Here is a 19805-nt window from a genome sequence, read left to right on the forward strand (position 1 = left end):
CCGAAATGCAATACTTTGCACACAGTCACCTCCAAGGCTAGGAAGGAAGTCCTGAGACCAAGCCAGCTGCAGCTCAGCATTACTGCAAGGGCACAAAAATTGGCTGAGGACCAGCACTGTTTTTCTTTGGAGCAGCTACCGCTTCAAGATGGGGAGGGATCCCTTTTCCTGAAATTCCAGCATCCTAAAGTCTACATTCAGGCCCCTTGAAATCCAAGCCTCCGTAACCTGTTCTACATTATAAAGGTGGTTCAGACAATTAGTGAGGAAATTTTTCATACCTCTTCCCTGTTTCTTCTGGGCTTCTCTCCAAAGTGGGATCTGATCTAATAGGCAGTTTTGAAGATGGAGGAGCACCCTGTTCCTAGGCACAAACAGAATAGTTGAATATATATTAGAACAATCATATTTGCCAGAGAAGACAAGAGAAAGAAAATTCACAGTCAGAGATGGAACATTTTTGCACCATATGCTTTCCAACAGCCAAGCACAACAGGGTCCCTTCACAATCCTTGCCTTACTGCACCCTGTTGTATTCCCACCTGGAAAGACATATGGCAGTGCCTAAGAGAGAAATTCTTCCTTTTTCTTTTTGTTTTTGATGTTAATCTAGTTTCTCAGCTTTAAAGGAACATTTGATTATGAAACACACTCAGGCCAAGAATAAAAAAAGCTCCTACCTCTTCCCACTAATGACAAAAACTGGTCCTTTGACCTGTTGGCATTGTGACCAAATAAAAACTTGAAAGAATGACTTGGATGCTATTTTGTCTCATGTGTCACTGACAAAATTATCTGCTCTGCAGAAACCTGATGCCTCACAGTTATGTCAGGGACACTAAGAAGCACAAATTTTATTTGCTCTCAGGGAACACTGAGGGATAGAGGCATTATAAAAATCATCCTTCTACTTGTAAAATGAACTTGTGCTTTGTAAAGAGCTGACCATGGACAAATGTTCAGCACCAGACCAGATGCTTTTAACCCCGATTACAGTCAGATTTTATAATGCCATTTTTTGCTGTGAACACATTCATCATTATAGTAAACTGCTCATGACTGCTGCTAGACGAGGGAAGAAGAAGATATGTTAGAAGACTGGAGACCCTGGAAGAATGGGAGACTACACAAAAAGCTCTTATCATCACTCAGATAAGCAGAAATATTTAACAGTGGTGTTACTGTAGTGGCAATGCTTTTCACCTCCCCACAGTAGCTCTAAGAGAGCTATCATGGATCAATATAGGCCTCTTCAGGCAGAAGTAAGTCACCTTTTCCAAAAAAGACCTGAGTAAAAGTTGATTATTACAAGCCTCACCATAGTTGTGGTGTGAGAGGAAGATGGTGAAACTTTGGCTTTGCTTCATCGGCCTGGATAACATGATCATTGCGGAGCGTTGTTCCACTCCCTTCAGTGAGAGTGCCCTTCCTCCGGTCGTCTCATGCTGTGCCTCAGCCCTGTGATATCCATTGCCTCAAAGAGGCACATCTGCCTTGGTGGGCTGTAGCCAGAGATGAAGTTTGAATGCCCCAGGCAGCTGATCCAAACGGGTTTTAAAGCGTGAACTCCTCCATCCCAGGCTTAAAAGTGCTCACAGTGGATTTACCAACAAAGGAACCTGCTGAGTCTGGCTCAAGCTGGGAGCTTTCAGTCTTAATCTGTTCACTTCCTGAGTAATAAAGATCCAGAGATTCCTCAGAGACTTCAAACCCTGTATGTATGGGTTCACCGAGACTGCTCATTCCTGATAGAGCTTCTTGAAATTGTGTTTACTTCCACATTGGCTTTACTCAGGGCAGCCTCATGGCATTGCCACTTGGCCTATGCCATTATTTTCAATCAGTTACAAACCCATCCTGCTCCCAGATAAACAGATGTGACCTTTTCAGTGCAATTTGGCAGATGTTCTCAATGTAGCCAAGTTAGCAGAAAGCTGAGCAGTAACCCTTATTTAATTCACTGTAGAAAATCTGCCTGCATTCTTCCTGAAGCAGAAAAACACTTCATCCCTTCCTTTCCATTTTGTTCCACAACCAGAATTGAATGAACGCTATGACTAAACTTTCTTGAATCTTTGATAAAACATAACTACTTCTACATCCATATCACCGTATTTAATAATATAACTTAAAATAATCATACTTCATTATAAGAGGTATCATAATAATGAATTATGATAAGGTGGGGAAGCATTATTAATTTCATTCACAAGCAGGGACCTCGTGGCAAAGAGATTATGTGATTATTCAGCGATGTCTTTCATTTATTTCCCAAACCAAGTCAGGTGCCTTATTTATGAGACTAACCCTCAACTCTAAACGAACTTGGTTCAGTCACGTTCTTGTTCATTTGGTACATGTAGACAAGCAAGCATGTTTCACTAGCACAAATGATCACACGATCCATTTCAAATTTACACAATACCGGTCTTTGCAAAATGCTTACTTTTACAGCTTGGGTTTTCAAAAACAGTCATTTTGAGCCAAACTATTTCAAACCAATGACAACAGCAATCTCACTGATTTAAGAAGAGCAGCATAAAGGCAACACAGAGATAGTACTTCTGAAAATCATACACGCTGCTTTTATGTGTTAGTATCTACACCGGGTATTCTTGCAAACCATCCGGTGAAGGAGCAGAAATAATATCATGTGGCATATTTACTAATCATTCAGTCACAACAAATCACAGGCGAACAAAAAGCTGAACTGCCTTCCTGAAGTGCCTGTCTCTCTACATCACTAAGCAAGGCCTCCAACGTAGACATCTCTGTTAAATGCTTAATATCTTGTGAGATGGACACAGGCACTTCTGAAGTGCAGGCAAAATCTGAAGAGGTTGCTTGACTATAACCAAAGCATAGTTCAAAACAAAAAAAGCAAAAGAACTCATCAGCTTTCTGATTAATAGTTTTAAAGGAACTGCATGCTGTTTGAAAAAGCCTATGAGGGAAAGAAAAGTTAAAGTCACATTTAATATATAACTATCTATCCTTGATTATCTGAATTTCAAGATGAAATTAAGTTTAGTCGGATAGTCAAGGGTGCAAAGCCACAGGCTGCTGGAGATGAGAGGTTACAAAGTTAAAAAAAACTATGGCAACAGATAAAGGAAATTTTCAGCTTTTAAAGCAGTGCTACCCTGGAAAATCCCAAAAGATGGTAGTAAAATTATTCACTGCCTTTCAAAGATTATCATACCATACAGCTTCAACTTACAACTAACAGAATTTTCTTTTCACAGTCCTGAAAATCAAAAATTTTAGACTTTTCCTGCTCTTTACAAGGTTTACTGCCATCAGTTTCACACCATACTGGTCAGGTACCTTCTTGCTGCCATAAGCGCAGCCATCACTGGCTTTTATTCATACAAAAATATTGTAAAGCAGAAGATTCACAGTAGTATTTTGAGGTAAATGGTCCACTGCTTCCTTGATGAAAAATTTGCAGGACTGGTCCCTGTTAGCAGTCTAAAAATTACATGAAACATCAATTGTAAAGAAACAGTTGCCTCATCAGGCATTTTGTATCAGCAAAAGCTTTTCTTGTAGAGTGGCTTAGTAATAAAGTTGCATTTTTTTCTTCTCGTGTATACTAGAAGTCAGATCCAAATACGTAATCTACTGAAACATGCGTAAACCTGCTGTCTTCAGAGGATCCCCTCAGAGGTGTTAATGGCAGGTTTAAAGAAGTATTTTATTTGGTAAATAAAACAAATAGACTACAGATTGATCTCAGTTAACTGCAGTGTCTTAACAATACTAATACTGCATGCGAGAAAATATTTTAGCCAACACATTTGAATAAGACATGAGTAAGACCCTGGATTCACAGAACAAGCTAGGCTGTTGGCTAAGGTGGTGCCATTCTTATCCAGGCAGTGTTCTGGGGAAAATTCTATATACAAGCAGGCAAAAGCAGACTTCAGCTCTTCAGATGCACTTCAAACTCTCAAGAGCTGAGGCAACACTGGGGTGGAAGCTATACAGTAATGATAATGGAGTGCCACCCCTGAATTTAAGACCCTTGTTGAGAAAACATAGACATTATTAGCTCAAAACCAGACAAACGGGCTATCTGGCTTTCAGGTCAGAGCTGCCTTCTGCGTGTCTAACCTGGATGTTGGCCAGAAAAGGCCTTGCCTGTCTACACAAATCCAGGTACAAATAACCTTTGATAACACCCATTCTCCAAACCACTGAATGTTATCAAAAATAAATTGTATAGACAATGGGACCATTCAGCTCAGCTACAGCCATGGAAAACCAAATCTATCCGAATCAAACAGAAAACAGAATCCAGACCAAAGTGCATCAGGCACTACAAAGGTAAAACCTGTGCATGTGCATGAGAAAGAGTGGATCCAGCGCAAAACAGGGCAAGTGAAAATGGATTAAAAACTCTGAGAGGAAACCGCTCCTCCTGTTCCATCACAGCTCCTCCTGCCGTGCAGGTATTAACTAGCAAAGCAATCTTTTCCCTGTTCCAGTACACCTTACTGAATAAGGACTCTGGCTCTTTGTACCCTCAATACAGCGGCGAAGCAATACCAGGTACAGTTTGGACCAACTCCTTTTCACAAAGCCTCCGCTACACTTTTACAAAGCTCTCTTTTCAAAGTTATCTAAGCCTCCAAAATTTGCTACAGTCTACTCTTATTTAGACTGCTCTAAACACAGAACAATTAATCACTTCCATTAAATCATCTTAGACTCTCCTAGGCCATATCACAGAGTATGAAAAAAATGCAAATCTGTGCAGAAGGCAGGTACAAAAATAATACATCACTTCAATATTCCCTTAAAACATGTGCTGAATGGCACACAGCCCTTGGGCTGAGGTATATCTACAGGCACTTCTTTCATTCTTCAGGCACAATTTAGCTGGTTTTAGTGAAGCTACAACTAGAAGGGGTTTAGTACAGAACTCTGCATATCTACGGCTGAAGGTGATGCTGTGGAGGAGACAATAAGGACAGTAATTGCTCCAGAAATATGGAAGCAGGCTGTCCTCTTAGGAAAAAAAATTTGGGAAGGGGAATGGTTAGCACCTGTAAGAAGAATTCTGTAGGTAGTGCACAGGCTGAAAGATAATTTGTGTAAGAGTTGTAATTTTTAAACAGAAAGGAGGTCGTATAAAGAATAAAATGTCCATAAAACCAGCAAGCCAGTAAGCACTGAGGGTTTTTTTCAGGGAGCCTGTTAACTTGGAAACTATTCAGCTGTTCTATAAGATTTGTTTTCCTGCACAGATTGGCATAAATCGGAGTGCAAAAAAAGAGAGAGGAAAATAAAGTTAATTTCAATTATATTTATAGGATCATGGCTGAGCACCAGCTGTGCAAAATGGTCCTAAAGTTGCATATGTGCATGCACACAGGCATAAGGAAAAGGTTTCATAATCAGCCATCAGGTCTTTAGAAAAAACTCCCCACATTGACAGAGAACTGTGCACAGAGCTGAACTTCAGTCTGCATAAGGAAATCCCTACAAGTGCTGCCCAGCTCTTCACAACAAAACAACAGCACTTCTCCTCTGTTGCGACACAACCAGGTTGATTAAGGAAGCCATTTGATGTCTGCATCACAACCCCCGGAAGATAGGCTAAAAGAAAAATGAGGCTTCGGGTAGAGAAACTCACCAGTGAAGTATCTGGTGAGTATTTCCTCTTGTTCAGGGAAAACAGACGAGTAAAACAGCACATGTAAAGTCACAGGGGCTGAATGGCAAGAAGCTCTCGGCCTTCTTTCTTGGCCAGCTAAAGGACTTTGGTCAAACAGATTATTTTTCAAATAGAGGTGCTGACCGGGCAGCAAAAGCACCGGTCGTACAGCCTATTCAGTGTGAAGTTGCTAAGCATCTGTCCAAAGCAGGTCTGGAGCTCTCAGAACTAGATTTTCCTCTGTTATAGTATTGCTTCGAGCAATATGGTGCAACTAATACCTGTTCTTTAATAAAATGAGCAATGTCTTTGAGGCAACGTGTAATTCCGAACCCCCACTGGCCTAAATGATGACCATTGAAATTGCTGTTTAATAAAAAGAAACCCGCAGGCCACAATTTCCTAATCACATCCCAACTTTCTGCTACTTCCCCCCCCAAAGTGCTTGCTCTTGCCATTTTGCTATCTTAAATGTATTTGATCGTATTAAACTTTACCTAATGGAGTGAAATCTTGCAAGTTCTCCTGCGGCAGAATCCTGTTTGAAAGTAACAGGGCAGTATTTTCCCGCGCCTGAGGCTGAGAGCGGTTTCTGACCAGGCCCGTTCACTCTGCGTGGCTGTGAGGGCTGTTTATTCCACCCACAGTGCTTTATATATAACATTACGCTTGTGTAATAGTTTGGTTTGACAGCTGCCTTTTCTGATCTTCAATGCTTGGGAAGCACGAGTGCGTAAATTCTCCTTCAGTTCGATCCCGCCAGAAGTTGGTGCTTTCAGTGCTTTTCAGTGAAGGCATTCACACGCTCCCTCCGCGCTTGACAGTTTAATTACCGAATATTCCTAAAAGACATTTTTTTGGGTGAAAGCCTGTGTGAAAAAACGTGAAGTTCTGTTATTGCCTCAGTGCCTTTCCCTGAGAGTGAGCTATTTTTAAAGGGACGCGATGCCATCTTCGCATTTCAACGGGGAACCAATCGGTCATTTAACTCCTTTTTAAAAGTCACTGCTAAGCTCAAAGCGAGCAGCCAAACCCGCCGTTGAACGCCCTGTGAGGGAAAACCGCGGCCCCCCCCTGCTGAGGGGAAGGGTTGGAGAGAACCAGCGCCATGGCCGGGCTCTGGGGAGAACCCGCGGGCTCCGTGAGGCGGCGGGGGTTGTGAAGGAAGGGGTTAAAGGGTTTTTAGTAGATGCAGCCTTGCCTAATAGTTAAAGGGTTTTTAGTAGACGCAGCCTTGCCTAATAGTTAAGGAATTTAGTAGAAGCAGCACTGCCTGATAGTTGCTGTGCAGAGAACTGACAGTGCTTATCTATTGTGTAAATTAACTGAGGCAGAGTGTCTTGCATTTTCTTACAAAGGGGGGTAGTTCCCGATAAGTGTAATAGACTAGAAGATGATTCGTGTCGAGTGCACATATTGTGCAACTGTGGAAACTAGCATAATGTGAAATAACAAACCTACATAAGGCATGGAACAATAGACAGAATATCTGTGGGTTTGAGATTGGGCTAATATAGAAGTCCAGTGCGGTTTGAGACTGGGCTAACGTATATTGCTTATGCAAGATGAGCGGGCAGCGGCGGGGAGGCTGCGGCAGCGCACCAAAAAAGGACATTTAGAGGACACCGAGGAAGAAGAGACTCTTCATCCTGAAGACCACCAGAGCAACTATAAAGACCACCAACATCATAAGACGCATGCGTCAATAAATGATGCCACGTAAGCACAGAGAATCAAAAGAAGGAGGAGACTTCACGGAAACCAACAGCTCGGAGAGAATATAAAGACCACCAGTGCCATTAGAAGGTGTGCGTGTTGGTGGAGCAGTGACTCCCCGCGCACCCAGCGCTGTTTGCTTGCTTTTTATTGCCTTAAATATTAATAAAGAAAAAGATAATGCAAATAGCATATTATCATTTATAACAATTTGGTGATCCTGACGTGATCTCCTTGGATCATCCGGGTGCTGCCTGAATCAGAGGGGCGCCCCACGATTTCGTGGCTCTGGTTGGGGTGGCTCCGGAGACCAATGAGATTATGAAAAATAAGAAGCAAGCAAAGAATTGAGCTTCCCAAAATCTGCAGAAAAATACACCCGTAATTCTAGTGCATGAAGACCCGGACGAGAACATCGGACTGTAAGTATCGTTCGGTTGGGTGGGAGAAAGACTGTGTGTGTGAGTGAGATGCAACTTAGTTGCGGAGCGAGTGCGGAGTCCTTCTAGCTGCGGTTCCAATCTCCCACGAGGCACTTGGCCAGCGAAGGGATGAAGCGGCTGTGGGGGGGGAAATTTTTGGGACCCTACCCTCAGGAGCACCAGTCAGGATGGGTCAAGGGAAAAGTAAAATCCCGGCCCAAAGGACCCACAGAGAGGGCCTAGGACCCACAGAGAGATCCTGGAAATGAAAGAAAGGGGAGTGACTTAACCCCAGGACAGTCCCCTAGGGTTAATAATTAAATATTGGGATATATGAGAGTAGTTAATGACTAAATATTGGGATATATGGGAATCTAGAAAAGGGAAAAGTAAGGAGAAAATGATTCAATACTGTATGGACAGGCTCCTCTAAGCCTGCGTTATTATTTCCAATAAAAGCGAAGGGGAAGGAGAAAAACTGGGAACCTTTAGATCATTTGCCACCACACTACGGACAGGACCAGAATCCTGCTCCCCCACCTCCCCCGCAGAACCCTTCAGCTCCTACCTCACGCCCAGCCCCATCACCCCCGTCGAGAGTACCTGCTTTCTAGGGCTCCGGAGTTAAGTTTTGGAAAGTGAATTGTTTTGCTGCTTTCTGGTGAGGGAGTTTGGGTGCCCAGGTAGGACCCTGCTCTTGGACATCAATAGTCCAAGGGATCGCAGGACCTCCAGCCGGCACCGAGGGATTCTCGGGGAGAACCTCTGATCCCTGGACCGAGAGGTTCCGAGCAAAGACCATCAGTAAGGTAAAGGCATTCTTCTAGTATTATTTCTTGTTGCTTGCCAGTTAGTTGTAGTGAAGCTTCACAGCATTGAGCTATATCCCTGGGGAGAAGGGACAGTACCCTTCCTAAAACAGAATTGAAAAGAGAATACTCTTCCTGAAACCGAGGCCCAGGAATTTGTCTGTTAAATGTTGAATATTATTGTAAGTCCTTGTCTGTTCATAAGTCTTTGTAATATTTGGATTTATGTTAAAAACTTGGTGTGCCTGTGTGTGTGGTTGAAAAAGTCTCCAGATGTATTCAGGGGTGGATCAATTTGTAGCCAGATCTTGGGGAGACATCAGAAAGAGATCAGAGAAAATAAAAAATTGGTAAGATCAAGGATTACAAAAACTTTTACGGGAGGCTCAAAAAGTTTATGTCAGGAGAGATGAGGAGAAACGAAAAGCTAAAGCCTAAGTATTTGTGGCAACTGTTCGGGAAACCCAGAAAAGGGAAACAGAGCCCTTAATAAAACTATTAATAGGTCCCCAGAAAGAGGAAGTAATATTTTTAGTTGATACAGGCGCTAAAAAATCAACCATTAGGAGTATACCAAAAGAAATCAAGAAGGGGAACAAAACTGCCTTGGTCATTGGGGCCAAGGGAGAACCCTTTAAAGTTCCTATCATAGATAATGTTGAAATTGAATCAGATGAACGTATATGCCTAAATGATTTATTGGTAGTACTTGAGGCAAAAAATAACTTACTGGGAAGGGATTTAATCATTGCACTAGGATTAAAGATAGAAACTAAAAATGGGAAACTTGAAATAAAGTTGTGCACTTTAACCATAGAAGATGAAAATAAGATAGATCCTAGAGTTTGGCACAATACTGGGGATATTGGGAAATTGAAAATTGAACTCGTGAAAATAGAAGTGAAAGATTCGCATATTCCTATTAGGGTATGACAATATCCTGTATCCTTAGAAAGGAAAAAGATTATTTATAGACGGGTCTTCGAGAGTAGTTGAAGGCAAGCGAAAATCAGGGTATGCAATAGTGGAGGGAAGAAAAATGGAGAATCGGGTCCCTTAAGTGCCTCCTGGTCAACACAAGCTTGTGAACTATATCCTTTATGGAGGGCCTTAGAGCTATTAAAGCATAAGGTTGGGACTATATATACAGATTCAAAGTACGCTTATAGCATAGTGCATACCTTTGGAAAAATCTGGAAAGAAAGAGGATTAATGAATACACAAGGCAAAGGAACTAATCCATCAAGGCTTAATTGTGCGAATTTTAGACTCCTTGAAGGGCCCAAAAGAAATAGCTGTAACCCATATCAGGGGTCATCAACAGGGCACCAGTTATCGGGTTTGTGAAAACAACCTAGCAGATAAGGAGGCTAAGGAAGTGGCTATTAGGACGCAACCCTCTCCCATTCTGACATTACAGTTACAAGCAGAGGAGACATTAAAAGAAAAAAGGTTCACTACACAAGAATTGAAAAACATTAAAAAACTAGGGGCAGAATTTAAAAATAATAAGTGGGTTTTGCCAGACTGTAGAGAGATTCTACCAAAATCATATGTAAGAAGATTCATTGATCAGCTCCATGAGAGAACACATTGGGGAACCAAAACTTTAAGTGACCATTTTTTTAAAAACATTTTGCTTGTATTGGAATATATGATGTTGCGAAACAAACTACCTATAGATACCTCACTTGCCAAAAAACTAAATAAACGAGCCTTACGTCAAGCCCCAGCTGGAGGGAAACAAACTACCTACAGACCATTTGAAAAGATCCAAGTAGATTTTACCGAGTTGCCCAAAGTGGGGAGGTGGAGGTATCTATTTATTATCATAAATCAACTTACCCACTGAGTCAAAGCATTTCCCACAGCAAGGGCTACTGCCTCTTCAGTAGCTAAAATTGTATTAGAGCATATTATTCCCAGATATGGCATAGTGCAGGTGATAGATTCTGACCAAAGTTTGCACTTTACCTCAAAGGTTGTTAAAGCGCTTACCACTGCTTTGGGTATCACCTGGGAATATCATACTCCGTGGCACCCACAAAGTTCAGGAAGGGTAGAACGAATGAATCAAACCTTAAAACAACAATTGTCTAAATTAATAATAGAAACCAAACTATCATGGGTTAAATGTCTACCGTTAGCTTTACTAAATATAAGAACTATGCTGAATACGTATATGGGGATTTCCCCTTATGAAATGTTGTACGGAATGCCATACTCTCAGGGGATGCCCCTTAACGAGACCCTAATTGGAGATTATTCAGTACAGCAATATATCAAAACTATTGCTGAAAATATTAAGAAACTTAGAGAAAAAGGAATTTTGGCTCAAACAGCCCCTTTAGATTTTACCATACATAAAATTAAGCCCGGAGACAAAGTGTTGATCAAAACATGAAAAGAAAAAAGTTTGTCTCCTCAATGGGAAGGACATTATCTTGTTCTATTGACTACAGAAACTGCTGTCCGAACCACAGAAAAAGGTTAGTCTCACGCATCGCAAATAAAGGGGCCAATTCATGAATGGAAGATTTACAGATAATCTTCCAAAAGGATAGATGTCTAAATTAGTTTGCAATAAAAGTAATTGTGACTGTAACCCAATAGTATGTTCTCAATGCAATTACCGTAAAGAGTTGTGGTATTACCATTTCCCCGGGAAATACACCCCTAAAGGCTTATGCCTGGAGTGTGAACATCTTGAGCATATAATTACTGAACAAACACTAAAAAATTAACAGCAGAAAAAAATCATTGAATTAAACGGGCCACAGCAGTGGAAAATTGTTCATACACGGTACTAGAGGTAAATTGCAAAGTAAAACTGTGATTGAGAAAAGGGAGTGTCGTAAAACAAGTCAGGTGCCCTGCTGTTCTTGCCATAGCTGGGAAGCAGTCAAAGCTAAGAGCTGGGAAGCTATAAAAAGAAACATAAAGGGAAACAAAGCAGATGGGAAATCCCAGGCCATTACCCTTGCTGTCGAGAAGAAAAACAGAAAACCTGCTGCCAGAAGCAACCTGGTGGGCGAGGGAGACAGAGGGGTAAAATGGATTCTAGGGATACTGCTTTTTTTCTCGAATTTGGAGGAATCGACCCAAGATACCTGCTCTAAGTGCTATTGACTGATCCAATATGGAAGAACAGTGGTGCGGACTCTTTCCAAAACAGGTATGTGGGGATATACTGATGGAGGGGGAGTACAAGATCAATATAAAGAAGAAGTAGTTAGAAATGTAACCAAACAAATACAACACTCTAAACAACCGGGCAGGCCACCCGCGAACATATATGATAAACTAAAACAAAGACTCAGTGAATGGGATCTACCCAGCCCAGGTAAAAACCTGTTCATAAATTTAATACAAAAGATAGCACAAGAATTAAACATAACTGGTTGTTAAATTTCTGGAGACTCACAAATGACTGAACAATGGCCCTGGAGGGGAGAAGGACTAACCCTGAAACAAATTCTACTGTGGAATCAAACACACACTACTCTCAGAGAGAAGAGACTTGAGAGATGGATATTAAGCCATGAAGTAATTGGTCACATTTGTATAGCCAGGGAAGAAAATAATTTCACTAAATACGTGGGCCACATCCTGTGTAAAGATGTGTAGAGTGTTGTCTAAAAATAGATGATAACAGAGAAGCTATTACAAAAATTGCTGATGAAATAAAAAGAATTGCTCATGTGCCAATACAGAAATGGAACTCTATTTTATCTGATAACTGGTGGGATAATTTGTTTAACAGGGTTTGATGGAAAAAGTTGAGATTCATATTATTATGCTCTGTTATACAACTTTTGTTTTTACCCTGTATGATTCCATGCTTTATTCGGTTAATTCATTCTGTTGTGCAAGGGATGAAAATTTCAGCAATACCAATGGATCCAGAAATGGTTCAAAAGGGAAAAACCCATTCCTTGATAATAATTAAAATGAAGAAAAGGAGCCCACTCCGATTCAACACATTTAGCTCGATTTGAAGCAAGAACACAAATCAATGAGATAAAGAAAAAAGATGGGGGATTGTAATAGACTAGAAGATGATTCGTGTCGAGTACACATATTGTGCAACTGTGGAAACTAGCATAATGTGAAATAACAAAACTACACCTACTTGGTGGGCAAGTAGGAGTAATTCCCTGCTTCGCATGTGGGCTAGCTCCTAGATTATATAAGAATTGACACCAAGCTTGGGTCCTGTTGAAGTGTAAATCTTGTGATAAAAAGTGGTACTGTGTATCTAGTAGGCGAGAAGCGCAGTGTCCTAGGTGCTTTCCCCGGACCCCGCGGTTTTATAGTTGGGAAAGAACTCATCAAGAAATTGAGGTAGTGAAGCTGGTGTGCGGAAGGGAAAATTTGATTCCGGAAATTTGGGATGTGTGGGAGAAAGATTGGGAAGAAACTATAACGAGTTGTAAAAAAACGATTCACGTGGAAACTTATTAAAAGAATAGCAAAAGATGAATTAAAGGGGCAATAAGTCACGAAATGGGTAACAATCAGGGAGGAATTTTGAAAAAAGAGTCCTTTAAGCTGTGTACTTGCTCATTAGAAAGACACTGTTGGGACCGGAGACATAGAAAGTAAAAGGACCCTTATCAAATATTGCAATCAATGGTGGCCTCTATATAAATTGGAAGATGGGGCCAAGTGGCCACTAAATGGGTCAATAGACTATAATACTCTTTGCAGCTAATGCTGTTTTTGAGGAGAGCAGGAAAACGGGATGAGGTCTCATAAGCAGATATGTTTTTCACCCTCCAAAACCATCTGGAGTGACAAAGGGACTGCGGAATGATACCACCACAGGACCCCATGGTACTCGCACTTGAGCGAAAAAATAATAAAGAACTCAGAGGTAAACTGAGGCGGTGTTGTTCGGCATGTAGTATTGGGAAAAGATGTACTAAACCTAATAAAATCCATCAGGCATCAGAATAAGATCTAACTGATTTGTTTAAGCCTCCCCCTCGACCACAGGAACAGGATGCGAACTCAGATGAAATCCCCATTCCTCTGGACAGCCCTGTATCTTCCCTGACTGGGAAGAAATCCGCCTCAACAGCCTTACAAGCACCTCTCCGAGAGGCGATAGGACCTGATGGTGAAACTATGCTAATCAAAACACCAAAACAGAAAAATAGCTAATTTTGAAAACTGCAGGTGATTTGGCTGAGGACCACTATAAAACTGTGGAAGGTGAGGTTAAGGATTATTTCCCCCTCCAAGATCCTAAGTGGGATGCTAACAGGTCTGCTCACAGGGAAAGGTTGCAGGCATATCGAGAATGGATTTCTAAAGGAATGGAAAAAGCCATTCCCAAAACTATAAATTGGTCAGCTTTATATGCAGTTAAACAAGGTCCTTCCAAGTCCCCAACTGAGTTCCTGGACCGAATGAGGGATGTAATGCTCCGTAACACATCGCTGGACCCTGGGTCAGAGGTAGGAATACAACAACTAGTCTCCCTATTTTGGGGGCAGTCTACGGGAGACATTAGGCACAAACTCCAGAAGTTGCGCCCCACAGAAGGGAGAAATTTGGAAGTCTTACTGGATGAAGCATGGAGAGTGTTTAGCAACAGAGAGGAAGGGTACAAACAAGGACAGAGGAGAATGGTAGCAGTTGTCAGGGAAGAGGGAGAGAAAAAACCTTGACGAGAACCGTCCCGGTTAGGCAGAGACCAATGTGCGTTGTGTAAGAGGTTTGATCACTGGAAAAGGGAATGTCCAAAAAACAAGGGAAGCGAACGAAATCATCAGACAGGAAGAACGATAGCTCATGTGAAGGAAGATTAACGGCGACCTGGGGAATCCACCCTAGCGGATCCACTGGTTATAATGAAGCTAGGGAAGGAACAACAAGAGGCAGAATTTTTGGTTGACACGGGGGTAACATACTCGGTTTTGAATCAAGCCTTGATGCCCCTGGGGAGTGACTATATCATGGTAAAAGGGGCAACTGGCCAAAGCGAAAAGGCATACTTTTGTAAACCTTTAAAGTACAAATTAGGAAAACAATGGGGCATCCACAAATTCTTGTATATGCCCAACTCCCCAAAGGCACTTCTGGAAAGGGATTTGTTGGAACAATTAGGTGCAAAAATTACATTTGAAAAAAGAGAAATTACTCTGGAGGTGAAGGATCAACAATATATCCAGGTACTGAGTCTATTTCTAACCAGTCCTCCCACAGAAGGAAAAATTCCCGAGGAGATCCTAAACCAGGTATACCCTGGGGTATGGTCCACTGATGTGCCTGAAAGAGCAAAGAATGCTGCACCCATTGAAGTTAGACTCAAAGAAGGCCGGCAACCAGTAAGAGTTAAGCAATATCCCCTAAAACAGGAAGATAAGGAAGGAATCCGGCCAGTGATAGAAAGATTTTTACAATTAAAATTATTGAAAGAGCGCGAGTCGGATTTTAACACCCCTATACTACCTGTCCGTAAACCTGACAGGTTGTACAGGGTGGTCCAGGACTTGCGAGCTGTAAACAAAATAACAGAAGACCTTTACCGGGTAGTAACAAACCCATATACTTTGTTGACTGTATTGGCTCCCGAATTAACCTGGTTTACTGTTTTAGATCTGAAAGATCCCTTCTTTTGCCTCCCTCTCCATGAAGCCAGTCAGAAATTATTCGCATTTGAATGGGAAAACCCCAAAAGTGGTCGAAAGACTCAGCTCACTTGGACGGTGCTGCCACAAGGATTTAAGAACAGCCCTATCATCTTCAGCAATCAACTCGCAAAAGACTTGGAATCCTGGGAAATCCCGTCTGAAGAAGGGAAGTTATTACAGTATGTGGATGACATCCTGATTGCCACCAAAACAGAAGATGGTTGTATCACTTGGACGGTGAGTCTACTAAATTTCTTGGGGCTCCAAGGGTACCAGGTATCTAAGAAGGCGGCCCAAATAATACAGCGCGAGGTGATTTACTTGGGCTATGAGATTAGTGCTGGACAAAGAACTTTGGGACAGGCCCGTAAGGAGGCAATATGCCAAACTCAGAGACCTCAGACAGTGAAAGAGCTATGGACTTTCTTGGGAATGACCAGGTGGTGCCAGCTGTGGATTTATAATTATGGACTACTCGTTAAACCACTATATGCACTAACAGCTACTGGACAAAATCACCTTAAATTGAACAAGGAGACCATGCAAGCCTTTGAACTATTGAAAAAGGCTCTGATGTTGGCCCCAGCCTTAGGGCTCCCAGATGTGAGTAAGCCGTTTTTCCTTTTCTCTCACGAGAAGCAGGGGATTGCTCTGGGGATACTAGCACAAGACCTAGGTCCATACCAACAAGCAGTTGCCTATCTCTCCAAACAACTGGATGCAACTGTGAAGGGTTGGCCTGGATGCCTGCGAGCAGTTGCAGCTGTAATATTAAATATACAGGAAGCCTGAAAATTTACCTTGGGCCAGAAAATGACTGTCTTGGTGTCCCACACGGTATCCGCAGTATTGGAGGCAAAAGGAGGACACTGGCTTTCTCCACAAAGATTCCTGAGATATCAGGCCATACTGGTAGAACAGGATGATGTAGAGATTATAGTTACTAACATTGTCAACCCAGCTTCCTTTCTCACTGGAAACACAGGAGAACCGGTGCATCATGACTGCCTGGAGACCATTGAAGCAACCTATGCGAGTCGCCCGGATTTGAGAGACAGCCCTATGGAGAATGGGGAAGACTGGTTCACAGATGGAAGCAGCTATGTTCTGAGTGGTAAGAGACACGCGGGGTATGCTGTCACCACCAGTCAAGAAGTCATAGAGTCAGGACCTTTGCCCATAAACACCTCTGCGCAGAAGGCAGAAATAATTGCTTTAACCCGTGCCTTGGAATTGGCCCAAGGCAAAGTTGTGAATATATATACAGACTCAAAGTATGCCTTCGGAGTTGTGCATGCGCATGGAGCGATCTGGAAGGAAAGAGGACTATTGAACTCTCAAGGGAAAAACATCAAACATGCAGAAGAAATTTTGAAACTGCTGGAGGCAGTTCAACTCCCCAAGAAAGTGGCAATCATGCATATTAAGGCGCACCAGAAAGTGAGCTCAGAATTGGAAAAAGGAAACGAGCTGGCGGACAGAGAGGCAAAACAGGTGGCCAAAACGGAGGTAAGAGCTGAAGGGGCTTTAATCCCTGACGGACGAATCTCCCTAGAAGGTAAGCCAGAATATACCAAGGAAGACCAGAAACTTATCACAGATCTAGAAGGGTCATACAATAAGGAGGGGTGGGCTCAAACCCCACAGGGAAAACTAATCATTCCCTCCTGTCTGATATGGCATTTAGTAAGGGAAGAACATAGAAAAAGGCACTGGGGAACAGAGGCTCTGTACAAACACTTAATTAGAGAGATTGTGGCCAGAAATCCATATACCATGGTGAGACAGGTGACTCAGCAGTGTGATCTTTGCCTCCAGACTAATCCGAAAAATAACCCTAAATCAGAGATGGGTCAGAATGGAAAAGGTAATGGGCCTGGGCAGCAATGGCAGATTGATTTCACGGAACTCCCAAGAAAAGGGGGGTACCGATATCTATTGGTATTAACCGATACCTTTTCAGGTTGGCCAGAAACATTCCCAACCAGGACGGCTAAAGCTCGGGAAGTAACTAAAGTATTAATACAAGAGATAATACCACGCTTTGGGGTTCCAGCAACTATGTCCTCTGACAGGGGACCACATTTTGCTTCAAAAATAGTACAACAAATCAACCATCACCTGGGTATAGATTGGCAGCTCCACACCCCATATCGCCCTCAGTGGAGCGGCCAAGTGGAGAAAATGAACCACTTAATCAAGCAACAAATTGTGAAATTAGGGCAAGAAGCAAATTTGACATGGCCTCAGTCCCTTCCTCTAGCCCTCTTGCATATACGGACAAGGCTGAGGGCAAGAGAGGGACTGAGCCCTTTTGGGATCCTGTATGGACGACCCTATGGAATACAGAAGGGGATATCCATACAAATTGGGGATGAGATTATGACTTCTTATTTAGTGGCACTGGGCAAACAATTAAACAAAATCAGGAAACATGTGCTTGGGACCCAGGGGAGGGTCCTAGATGGACCTGTACATAATATATACCCTGGAGATTATGTATATATAAAGTCTCTTACAGAAAAGACTCTAGAGCCACAGTGGGAAGGACCATACCAAGTACTACTCACCTCTTTCACGGCCATCAGAATCAAGGAACAGAGCGCCTGGATTCATCACACCAGAGTTAAAAAGGCATCTGGGAAACCATGGACGGTAACCCCTACTGGACCTATGGGTTTACGATTCTCCAGACAGTAATAACCCTGTGGTTATTACTGGATTCAAACGAAGCTAGGTGGAATCTAAATTCACATCTAGCAATAAGTCAAAACGTTTCCCAGATTTTGAACAAAACTAATTGTTGGATATGTACACACATGCCAGAACATGGGGGAAAAGGGATTTCATTAATCGGTATTCCAATTCTGAAGAACATCTCCTGGGCTAACCTCTGGACAAACACCACATGGAATGACAAAAATGATGAAGTGTTGGAATTAGAAATAATAAGTCCTGAGGCCCAGAAACCTTATTGTACATGTGTACAGAGATGCAATCCACCAAGAGGCAAAGGAAAACTGGATTGTAGAGATGTGCCATTGACATATGTAGGGAACCATACGGCTTGTAATCACACTGTAAGCATTGGAGCTTCATTTGGTGTTAACACTACCGCATGGCCGGTACTGGAAGGAAGAGGGTGGTACTGGCTATGTAATGACACTGCTCGGAAAGTATTACCAAAAAAATTGGAAAGGAACATGTACTTTGGGGGCAGTAGTTCCGAACATGACCATACATAATTCTCCACCAAAAGGATGGGTACGCACACATTTACGAAAAATGAAACGAAATGCCAAAAATCCTTTAGTAGAGAGGACCACCGCTTTTCATAGTTTTGCACGGTGGTTCCTGCCATGGTTGGGAGTGAGTGAATTGGAAAAAGCTATAGTTAACATCTCAGCAGTAATCGAAGATATTGCAAACAAGACTACAGATGCAATAAAAGCTCAACAACTAAAAATATCTTATCTCAGATTGTATTGCAAAATAGAATGGCTTTGGACCTATTGCTGGCCTCTCAAGGGGGAGTATGTACGGTTATAAATACGAGTTGTTGCACGTATGTAGATCAAAGTGTGAGAATTTCCACCAATCTAGAAGAGATTTGGAAACAAACTAAAATATTACATGAAGTGACAAAAGACGACACATCCTGGGGTTTCTCGGAAATATGGGAAAAACTCATTTCTTGGCTACCTAATTTAGGATGGCTGAGGCAATTATTCGTTACAATGGTCTTAATCATAATGCTAGGAATTGCTTTGTGTATTTTAATTAGGTGTAGCCTTTGGTGTTGCAAGAGTACAGGAGATTCTTACAGTGAATAGAAAAGAAACCAATTACGACGAAAGCTGGAGTCCGATAAGTATTTTGAGAAGATGTTAAATAACGATGTACTATAATAGAATTAACAGTAGTAAAAGAATTTACTAACCTTTTAGAAAAGGGGGGACTGAAGGAAGGGGTTAAAGGGTTTTTAGTAGATGCAGCCTTGCCTAATAGTTAAAGGGATTTTAGTAGAAGCAGCCTTGCCTAATAGTTAAGGAATTTAGTAGAAGCAGCACTGCCTGATAGTTGCTGTGCAGAGAACTGACAGTGCTTATCTATTGTGTAAATTAACTGAGGCAGAGTGTCTTGCATTTTCTTACAAAGGGGGGTAGTTCCCGATAAGGGCTGGGGAGTCGCCTAGAAGCGGCTAAGACTGACCTTGCAGTTTGGATTGGAGCCACAAGAGAACTGAGTTTGCCCAGAAACAAAGGTCAATCAGCGAACACCGTGATGAAGAGGATGAGCCTTCATCTTGGGACCCCCGACGACCACCACCAGAAGGCACTGCGCAAGCGTGGCTGGGAGGAGTCTATGGAAATTACTTTTTGGAACTGATTTTAATACAAGCGGGGATAGGTCATGCATATGTATAGGTGGATTGGGAAATTTAATGAATATATAACATTCGACTGTATAAATTGAAGGAGCAAGTTACTGTCCGATGCGCACGACTTTGGTGGGGCTACCCCCCCCCCCCCCCCCCCCCCCCGTGCCTCCCGGC

The sequence above is a fragment of the Opisthocomus hoazin genome, chromosome W (assembly GCF_030867145.1).
Source record: "Opisthocomus hoazin isolate bOpiHoa1 chromosome W, bOpiHoa1.hap1, whole genome shotgun sequence".
Classification (NCBI taxonomy): Eukaryota; Metazoa; Chordata; class Aves; order Opisthocomiformes; family Opisthocomidae; genus Opisthocomus; species Opisthocomus hoazin.